The sequence below is a fragment of the Schistocerca serialis genome, chromosome 2, assembly GCF_023864345.2.
Source record: "Schistocerca serialis cubense isolate TAMUIC-IGC-003099 chromosome 2, iqSchSeri2.2, whole genome shotgun sequence".
NCBI lineage: Eukaryota > Metazoa > Arthropoda > Insecta > Orthoptera > Acrididae > Schistocerca > Schistocerca serialis.
Window position 1 is genome coordinate 711,067,072 of NC_064639.1, and position 9,686 is coordinate 711,076,757.

A 9,686-nucleotide genomic window follows, 5' to 3' on the forward strand; every position below is an offset into this window, starting at 1 on the left:
TTAGTCAAGGTACAGAGAGTAAATGCAATGTAATGTGTTTGGTTTCTTTCTTTGATTCCCTATGGTAAATGGATGCAAAACATTGGGTCAATACCTTTCAGAACCTGGTCTATAGCTACTAAGGCAAATTGCTTGTTTTGAGGTCCATACATTAAATAGTGGAGGAGTGAACGCTGTTCAAAAGTGATATTTAAAATATTCAGTTGGATTTAAGGCGACAAAATTGCCCATATTTGAAGCTACCCAGAGCAAAGTTAAGTTGCTAGTGCCGCTGTTAGCAAATGTCTGCAGAGAGTTCCTAATTGCTACTGTGTAAATTTAGCATAGAGGCCCTGTAGTAACCAAGAAGTTCTTTTCCTTCATACTTATTACCCTGGCATGTGAGTCTTAAGTGAAGAGCAATATTGAATTTCGTATCGTTGACGGTCGATTCGAATTTCTTCAGAGACGCTTATATTGTCAAGCAGCTTGAGAGCCAGAAAGGCGAGATATATGACCATTAACACAACTTACTGTGTCGAGCTACCAAGAGGATTTGATGTGTAAAGGTTTTCTCCTGATTTCGTTACAGAAGTTTTTCTGGAAATTCGCAGCCCCATAAAATAAATCAGAAAAAAAAGCTCGCACACGCTGGCCCCTACCACGGTTAGATCTGACGACTCGATGAACCGTTGCGACAAGACACATTTTTTTTATAAGGACAAAGTGTATGTATCATTTCCAGGCTGCCGTTGTGCAATATAAGAAATGAAATGTCTTCTTGAATTTTTTTTTGGCCAAGTAGTAAACAGAAAATTTTATGGTGTACAAAGGACTATCACTTCATTGTTGAAGGAAAGTTGCTTCGCTGCTCTGTGAGAGAAGGAAAATGTTAAAACGAAAATGGGAAAGAAAAAATACCTTCTGCATTGGTGAGCATCTGGATATTATCTTAAATTTCCGACAAGAACTCAAGTCCCAGGAAGCAATTACGAACCTCTGCTATCTGAAACATTGTATTTGAAGTATTTCATTGTTAATTATGATTTTCAGCATATTTCCAAATATCCTCCTGTAGTGTGACTACATTGTGATGTTGGCTCATTTTAAAGTGTTCAATTTCCATGTAAGAATAATAGTCTAGCCTATTCTGCATAATAAATGATGCTGTGTGGCCCATGATCCACGTTGCAGCGTTGTTTTTGGCTCGTGGATATCTCACTTTTTTGTGGCTAAAAGGTTTACACCACTGGGCGTCGTACGGTCTATCACCGACAATCGTTGACGAAGAAATGTAATTTCTTCTGCACTCCCGCACGTGAGCCTATGAATAAGCGTATCGACTCTTCCGCATGTGTCACAGTTTGGCGTTGGATGAAGGCCTATCTTATGTAGCTTTTCATTCGTTGCTACTTTATCGTTGACTGTGATACCATTCGGCTACGACGCGTGATGGTAACATGTCGCTGTGCACATTCTGCCATACTATACTCCAATGTGTATATGGATGTTTTTCTTCGAGGCGATTCCTGTGGTTCGTTGTCATGAGAATGTCATAAAGTTTCCTGTTCGTCAGGCTTTCGTTATCGACGATGTTGTGTCGAATGTAGCTCATTTCCATGTAGTACAGTCGCACATGTCGGTAGGAAAGTGGAATGCCGGTGATATTAACGGGTGGGTCAAGGCTATGAGGCTTCCACCGCTGAATGAGGTTTGTGATGATACTGGTCCTCCGGTTACGAAACTTCTTCCTGATGAGATTTAGGAGCAGGGTGACACATTTTTTGTGTACTTTAATGAGGTTAAGGCCACCTTTGGACGAAGGTAAGGTTAAGGTATCGAATTTAACTTTGAAAATGTGCCCCCTAAAAAGAAACCAACATAACGCTTGTTGCATACTCTTGGCTAGATGGTCGGAGATTGGAAGAATTTACGCCAAATAAATCATCTTGCTCGTAATGGCGATCTCGATGGTCTTAACTTTCTGTAGTATGTTCAAGTCACGGTCGGAGTGAAGTATCAAAGCAGCACGTAATATATTAAGCATGTGTGACCAGTTCTTCGTCAGGAATTTGTCTGGTTTGGCCTCAAAGGTAACGCCGAGGATTGCGTGGTAATCTTTGACCTTGCACCAGGTAACATGGGATATGTCTCCGATACCGCCTCCGATCTGCAAAGCTGTGGTTTTAGTTCTATTTAGTATTGTTCCTGAAAGAAACGTAAACGTTTGTAAAACAGTTTCCACCGACAGAAGTTGCGATGATGACACAGTTACGCATATATCGTCAGCATACGCAGTGCATGGGATAGTGACAGACTCGACGCTGAGTCCGATTCCGCTATGCGCTAAGCTGTTCAGTAGCGGCTCTACTGCTATGGCGTACAAAATCACTCACAGAGGACATCCTTGGAGGATGGACTGCCCAATGGAAACTTCTTTTGTAAAATGGCCATTAATGAGAATCCGTGAGGAGGCGTTTGTAGTAAGTTTGCGAATTAATGCTATGAGATGAGATCCAAATCCTAGTTTCTTCATGCTTTTAAAGAGGAAGTCATGACATACAAGGTCGTAAGCCTTCTCAAAATCTAGAAAGATCAGAGCGCCCTATCCTTTGGTCTCAGCGTATGAATAGATGATGTCCCTCAAATCGCAGGCAGCTGAGATTGCACTTCGGCCTTGCACTGCACTGTACTGGTAACTGCCTAAAACCTTGTACATAACGGTTTCAATCCGTAGTTTAATCGATCTGGTGATGATTTTGAAATCGGCATTCAGCAGTATGAGGGGTCGCATGTTTTCGACCTTCCTGCTGTTACCTTTTTTCGGCAAGGGCAATATGATACCTTCCCTAAATGCCTCGGGTATTACTTCCAGATGCCAGAGTTCATTCGCTATCTCGATTAGTGTCGGACCGAGTAGGTTCCAGTATCGCTGGTAAAACTCGGCGCTGAGACCGTCGGGTCCTGGTGATTTCCCTTTCTTTGCACTGTGGACCGCCAGTCGGATTTCGTCCTCTGTGAAAACAGATTCCAGATTTGCATTATCCTGTTGTGACAAGCGACAGCTCAAGGTCCTAATAAAATCGTCGCACGAGTGTTCGTCAACGGATTGCTTCTTGTAAAGGTGACTATAATAGTCGTAGACGCGCGAGATGATGGCACGTTGCTTCGTGGCGGCATTCTCAGCGTCGTCAACGACGGCTTCAATCAACATGGCTTTACACCGTTTCTTCGTTCTCAGGATGTGGTACAGAGTGGCCCGTTTCTGGGCGGCAACGTCTTTGGGGTGGGCTCGCACGATGATGCCTTGCATTCGTTGGCGTTGTATCGCCGTGATTTTCGCTTTATATCGTTTGATCTTTACATCGATATCGCGAGAAGGATTGGTAGTGCGACTGTACAGTTCTCTCAAACAGCGATAATAAAATTCAATAGTCTGTTTCTGCCAAAAGCTTTTTTGTCGGGCGTAACTCATGAGGGCGAGGCGTAATTTAGGCTTAGCACACTGAATCTACCACTGTAGAACGCTAGCGTAACGACGTCGGTGCCGCTGGAGCTGTTGCCATGTTATGTTCACCTCCTCTTCAAGTTGGGCACCCTGCAGAAGGCTGACATTCAATTTCCAGTAGCCTTTCCCGCGGTAAATTTGCTGGCGTTGTAGGTTAAGGTAACACTGATATGCACAATGGTCGGAGATGTTGACAGGAGCTATGTCACAGTTCACAGTGTGTAGCTGGAGGGCATCGCACACATAGATCCTATCCAGTCGACTGGCCGAATGACTGGTTACGAAGGTGTACGCTAACCGTTCACCGTGCAGTTGTTCCCATGTATCGTGAAGAGGCATGTCATGAATTAAACGTTCAAGTCCGATACATCTGTTCGTGTTAGGAGTTTGGTCTCTGTCGTTAAGCACACAATTGAAGTCACCACCAAGGATGAGGTGTACATGACAAGCGCTAAGAAGAATGGGAACCGCGTTTTTATAAAAATTTGAACGATCTCTCTTATGAGTGCTACCTGAGGGGGCGTACACGTTAACAATCTGCACACCATTCACTCGAAGAGAAATGCCACGACCACTTGGCAGCCGCTGCACTTCCGTAAAGGCTATACCGTCGTGCAGAAGTATGGCAGTGCCTACAGCATCCTAGATATTGATGTTTTCAATAAGAACGTAACCGGGCACTTCTAAGACTGTCACTACCTCCTGTAGGAGGGCAATGTCAGCGCTCGTACCATACAGGAAATTAGTTAGCGAACGGAGTTTCACCGCACTTTGGACCCTATTGAGGATAAGTGTGGTAATGTTGTAGGTTTGGCTGTCGCACAAGATGACTCAGAGGACAATGAGCTCTGAGTGTTGGGATCGTCCTTCTCGACGGCTTTGAACCAAGCTCGTTGGTAACGTCTGGAGTATGAGGCGAAACGGCAAAGCCAAGAACGGGTCAGGGAGTGGGAAGGTCATGCGCGACAGGAGCTACTGCTGCATCTCCTCGTCCTGCTGCCACCACGGCTCACTGCTGTCGGGGTGCTGCGCGGTGCGCGCGCCGCCCTGCCCGCCACCGCCGGCTGAGTCTGTCAACGTGGTCGCATCCGCCTGGCCACCACGCGGGGCTGCGACTGACGTCAGCGAGTTCCTGCGGGAGCGCTGCTGCAGCTGCTCGCTGCTCTGCTCGCTCTTCCTCTTAGCCGTTACGGTGCTCTGTTCCCTCTCAGCGCTCAGTAGTGCCTTCAAGTGTTTGGTTTGTTCACGAATGCGTTCTTGCCTTGCGGTGTTCTCGCAGCGCACTGAGCAAGAAGATTGAGGTTCAGTCTCGCTGCCACTTTCTGACATGTGTACGGGTGTCAAAGCATTCGACTTTTCCTCTTTGCTACTATTCCCTTTGCTTCTCCTTCGGCGACCTTTCTTCGTTCTGTCAAATCATTCGACTTTTCCTCTTTGCTACTATTCCCTTTGCTTCTCCTTCGGCGGCCTTTCTTCGTTCCTACTGCAGTCTCTACCAATAGGGGTGGTTCAGGAAAACTGATCTGAAACCGCTCCTGCGTCTCACACGGCTTGGTTTCAGAGGTGGCGGGCGCATTGTGGGTATCCAGCGGTAACTGTCCCGGCAAGGATGACGGGGCCGAATCGACGTCCGTCCTACCGCGAATGTCTTTGGCACTGCATTCCACCTGAACTGGAATCTGCGCCTCGCTAACATGTTCCAGCTGCCGGGGTTGTGGGACGGTCCCCTCGACTACCTCACTCAATAGCGGAACAAGCCTTTCACTATCGTCTGCAGGACGTTCCCGTGGAAGCTGAAATGGACGTCGACGTGTGCAGTTCATCCGCAGATGTTCTGTTGAATGGCAGATCGAACAGGTAGGGGGTTGTCCAATGTAAGTTACCTGTGCGCGACAGCCGCCAATGACAACATACGAATGTATATGCTTTTTAAGTCTACACGTACACTTCGCACACCGCTGTTAACTTGGTAGCGATATGCACTCTACCATTTTTCATTGGTAACTGACAAAACAGCGCCGTACAGTGACAGAGAACGTGTAATCAAATCATTAGGGCACCGAGGTGGCACATTAAATACCCTGACGGTTCTCACTCCGTATCCCGAAGGCACGAGTTGGACATTACTAATACTGCCATCATTGTGAGGAAATGGTCTCACGCCAGCATGCTCCTCAACGAATTTCTCGTAAGTGTCACTCGAAATAAATTTGACAAATAACGAGTACTGTACAAAGTCCAATTGGAACGTGTCAACTATACCTTCAGGCAAGTTCAAAACCTCAAAAATGCACTCGTGAATTTCAAACGCCGTCGGTCGCAAGGCCGAACGCTGTTCGCTCTGTTAATTGTCGACATCGTACTTACAACAGTTATACAGAAACAAACGTTAACAGCGCTCGCACACGCTGCTCAGCTCTCCACCTCAGCACTGCTCGCGACGTAAACACTGGCCCGCGCTACCGCCCGTCACCGCGCGATGTGCACTGGCCGAGTGCCTGAACACGACTGAAGACATGGGCGGTACCACGGGGCTACAGACACACTTCTACCAGCACGCCACTCTCGTCTAATGTTCTAATGTGTGTGAAATCTTATGGGACTTAACTGCTAAGGTCATCAGTTCCTAAGCTTACACACTACGTTACCTAAATTATCCGCACACCCATGCCCGAGGGAGGACTCGAACCTCCGCCGGGACCAGCCGCACAGTCCATGACTGCAGGGCCTTAGACCGCTAGGCTAATCCCGCGTGGCGCCACTCTCATCATGGTGTTGGTCGCTCAGCCTCATAATGCATCGTGAAAGATAATAAAAGTTGGCACTTATGTGAAGGATAGCATTTCTATAGCCAAAAAATTGACTTTTCTGTCTCAGTGTCTTAGATTACATGAGGATTATATAGCACGAGTCATTCAAATGGAAAGGGAATATCAAGTAAATTTAGCGAGTCAATTCTGTACCATACGCGGAAGTGATAGCACTGTCACAGTGTAGTCAAAATGTTTGTGACGATGTTGCCAATTCTCAGCTGTGCTAGGAACAGCTCTGTAGCGTTATGGGAGGAGAATCCCATGCTCGTGTCATAGGAGGATATGGAGAGGAGGCGGGGGGGTTTGGTTAATATGCAGCGTTTTCTCGTACCAGTTGTGTCAAACATTCAGGTGTGTAATCTTCCATCACGATTACAGTTTCCCACAAAATATATACGAATAAAACACTTACCTTGTTACTTTGTGGCAAAAGATTATTTCCGTACAATAAAAAGTCTTTGGAAATCAACTTTTCCCACCTGTCACGAAAAGTAAGATAACAAACACTTGGCACCTCGAAATCGATTGCACCTATGTGCAGTCTTGTGATCATACAAGTAGAATTTCATGAATTGCACGAGAATGTAGAAAAATGTTAGTGCGCATGGAAGCTGCAAGAAACACAGTTAACTAATTATTCTGTACCACATAATAATCAATTCATTTGAAAATTCGGAAGAGAAGAAACTAAAAATTATGCTCATTAAGACAGAAACCAAAGTGCAGATCTGCGCTTTTTCAACTTTAGATCTACACAAATAATGTACAATAACCAGCGTATTCATTGCTTTCGTAATGTTTCCCTCTTGTTTACTCTTCTAGTGATGAACTGGATCCACACCCATGAGTCTGATTGTTCCTTTGTATCCTTCCGTCTACTATCTTTGTGTGTTATTGTTCAGTGTTCAAAAAGCAAAATATTATGCCTACTCCCACGAGGTATTAAAACGAGGTCGCAAGAAGGCTAACGAATTACAATCAAAATACAGTGAGACGCCAATTTGTCTGTCGTCATGGTGTTAAGTCGGCAGAAATAGTTGGGTGTTATTGCCTGCATCACCGGCATCCCGTTGTCGTCCTCTCTTATTGAGATATTCATACTACAATGAACACAAGACGCCGAGATAAATGTGTATATTCTCCGTGACGAAACATCCCACATTCCATTCATCGTGGCCGGCCGAGGTGGCCGAGCGGTTCTAGGCGCTACAGTTTGGAACAGCGCGATCTCTACGGTCTCAGGTTCGAATCCTGCCTCGAACATGGATGTGTGTGATGTCCTTAGGATAGTTAGGTTTAAGTAGTTCTAAGTTCTAGGGGACTGATGACCTCAGAAGTTAAGTCCCATAGTGCTCAGAGCCATTTGAACCATACATCCTGACCCAATCGTTACGTGCATCGGCAGCAATGAGTGATAGGAAAGCTGTTGTGAGGTGATGAATAACAATAAAACTGGTAGTAATAACAAATCAGTAATCAAGGACATTTACTGCATTTGAGACGATTAACAAAATAACCAAGAAAGGCTGAGTGTTTAATTGGCCCGCTGCATAGGTGTTCTTACCACTTTGTTACTGAATTGTGTTCTGGTTGTTTGCAGAGAGAAAAGAAGGAACCCTGTAGCCATACATATCGCTAGTACAAAGAGATGTTACCTATCAACTATCCTTGCTTTACATCACGAGACGAACATGGCGTCACCGAGCTGATATTTGAAATACATTTCTTTTTCTGTCTCTGTCTCTGTCTCGCTCTCTCTATCTCAATCTCTCTTTTTATTTTTATTTTTTGAGGAAAGCATAGAGAAGCGCGAATAATAAGCAAGTAGGCATATAACCTGTTTACAATTATTTTCATTGGGATACATAATGCAAAATTACAACTTTTAAGTGTATTATTGCGTAATTCCAGTTATTGAGAGTCTATTCATGAGCTTGCTCGCATTCGGTGGGGTGAAACCTACCACAGAAGCAAGCAAAACACAAATATTTCTTGCACCAAGCGCAATACACAAACGAAATCTCGCTGCACTGACGTGTTTTCCGATATATTTCAAGGAAAACATATCTGATTCATGTTGCTAAATACAGCTCTATCAGATATCAGTTTGGATGCGTACCAAGTGTATAAAAGTATATCTTGAAATACGCAGAAAGTCACATAGAGGTATTCGACTGAAACATAGCCATGACCAAGATTGTAACTGGGGTCGACAGCATCGTCGTCTACCACCTTGACAATTCGAACAGTGACAGTGCTCGACCGTTTACTTAAGTTTACTGGTATCAAGGCTACAGCATGATGGCAAAAAAATGTTAATAACCCGAAGGTCATTAACTTCGGAACCCATAGAAAGTAAAGCAGTCATCAGTCGGAAGAGTGGTTTGAACACCACAGTGCTTTAAGAGGCACGGTCTCGTTGGAGGTGGTATGCCGTTGCTTTCCTCCGACCTTTGAGTTGACTTACCGAGCCAGTTAATAGGGGAACGTACAGCTTAACGTGGCTTTCGGACCACAGTGCAACTCGGCATTTTTCACATCAATAAACACTGCCCGGGGGAAAGTAAGTGTGAAATGGCACATAAAAATCGTGGGCCTGACGAGGGTTTGAAGCTGAGACCTTCGTATCAGTAGCCTTACTCTTTATCACCTTGTCACCATGCAGCTACCACTGTGGTTCTGGCTTGGCATTAAAATTAAGGATCTCTCTTTGTGCCAGCGTTGGCACTTGCGTGTCCCTTAGGAGACCTTACTTTCGGGATTCCCCTCGAATACATGAGTGTAAACGCCTTCCGATGCCCACTCAAGGAAGACAAGAATACACAGTCTAGCTTCAATATTATAAATACGCCTCAGTTTGTGGATAGCGCACTTGATCAGAAACAATGAAATTAATTCCGTGCCACATTGATGTATTGCATACTAGTGTAATAAAATACTCATCAAATAAAAACGGTTTTGTCCCTCCATTGCTATCGATTGTGAAACACAAATCGTCACAGATTTTATGGGTGACCACTCAACAACATTAAAGCTTTTACACTGTCGAGAGTGAGGAGTGGAGCAGACGTTGCAGGCAGAAGGCGAGGCAGCGCCGGTAGGCAGCAAACGGGTCCCAAAGAACTCAGACGCATACGGTGTTCAGAGGCAGATGGTAGCCAAGAAACCTCTCGTTAAAATATTGTTAAACCAAACTGTTATTATCAATGTGACAGAAAGCGAAATATATTGTAGAATCGCTTGAATTATGCTCATAGCTTCAGCACCGAGAGGAAAGGGGCGATAAAAATTTTGTGACATGTACTTTTGGTTACCAGAGATTGTATTAGCTAGTCTCGCGGTTTACCTCAACATTACGGTCATAGACAAGAGTGATGTACTCAGGC